This window comes from Gossypium hirsutum, chromosome A13, assembly GCF_007990345.1.
Source record: "Gossypium hirsutum isolate 1008001.06 chromosome A13, Gossypium_hirsutum_v2.1, whole genome shotgun sequence".
Classification (NCBI taxonomy): Eukaryota; Viridiplantae; Streptophyta; class Magnoliopsida; order Malvales; family Malvaceae; genus Gossypium; species Gossypium hirsutum.
Window position 1 is genome coordinate 48,853,141 of NC_053436.1, and position 1,498 is coordinate 48,854,638.

General features: G+C 35.4%; 1 non-coding gene across 1 annotated transcript; it reads left to right on the forward strand.

Moving 5' to 3' along the window:
* Positions 1–491: 491 nt before the first annotated feature.
* Positions 492–598, forward strand: LOC121213314 (small nucleolar RNA R71). The gene has a single exon (XR_005908697.1). It is a non-coding gene; the product is annotated as a small nucleolar RNA R71 (small nucleolar RNA).
* Positions 599–1,498: the final 900 nt, after the last annotated feature.

Genomic DNA, 1,498 nt, shown 5'->3' on the forward strand with positions numbered 1-1,498 from the left:
GCACATTTCTAAATTTTCTCACACAAGTCCTATTTAATAAAATTCACTTACAATTAACAAAATTCAAACATGAAATTTTCACACATGCATATATACATATAATAAGCATCAAATATGACGATTAATTATTTTTATGACTCGGTTTTGTGGTCCCGAAACCACTTTTCGACTAGCGTCACATTTGGGCTGTCACACACTACATTATTGGGTGAACTTGTGAAGAACTAAGAAAACCATCAATTTTCTTATTCAAGAGTTCTACCTGATTAGAGAGCATGGTGACCTAATCGACGCTATAAACACTGGCTATTTTCGTTGGCTTTGTCCTCATGACTTGCCACTGATAGTTATTCAATGACATCTCCTCTATAAATTCATAGGCATCTTCAGGTGTTTTATTATTGATGGTTCTGCCAGAAGCTGGGTCAACCATTTGTCGAGTCGAAGAATTCAGGCCATTATGAAAAGTTTGAACCTGTAGCCAGAGTGGTAACCCATGGTGAGGGCATCTTCGCAAAAGGTCCTTATATCTCTCCCATGCATCGTAGAGTGTTTCTAAATCCATCTGCACAAAAGAAGAGATATCATTACGTAATTTAGTTGTTTTAGCCGGCAGAAAATATGTTAATAAGAACTTTTCGGTCATTTGTTCTCAAGTAGTGATTGACCCCCACGGTAACGAATTCAACCAATGTTTAGCTTTATTTCTCAATGAAAGAGGGAATAACTAAAGGCGAATGGCATCATCAGAAATGCCATTAATTTTAAATGTGTCACATAGTTCTAAAAAGTTTGCTAAGTGAGCGTTGGGATCTTCCTCCTACAAACCATCAAATTGAACAAATTGTTGTATCATTTGAATTGTGTTAGGTTTCAGTTCAAAATTATTTGCAGCTACAGTATGTCTAACTATGCTTGATTCAGTTCCTATTAAAGAAGGTTTAGCATAATCATACATAGTGTGCAGAGCAGGATTTTGATTAACAGCAATCGCAGGAGGTAGCAGATTTTCTTGGTTTTCAGCCATCTCCTCGGTGGTGGTTGAAGTATCTTCCTCTTGCTCTTCTGTGTAACGTAAGCTTCGCCTTATTTCTCTTCGGTTTTTGTAAACTGTGCAATAAATCTCACTATCAAATAGTAATGGTCATGACGGGTTTCTCCTGGTCATAAACTAGAAAAACTTGTCAGAAGAAAATAAATGAAGAGTTAGAAAAGAAAATAAAAAATTTAAATTGCAATAAAAGTAAAATGGCTAAAGTAATAAAAATCGAGTGTTCCTAATATCTTAGCTCCCTGGCAACGGCGCCAAAAACTTGATACGTGATATTCGTGACAGGTTTTAAATATTTATAATGAATCGTTCTTGAAACTAACTATTATCACGATGAAGGCAAGTGTACCTATCGAACAGTAGTATAGCTTTAGCAAGACCAGATTATCGAACCCAAAAGAACTAAAAGTACTAGTATCAACTTTCTTTTTATTATCTAGCCTAAAA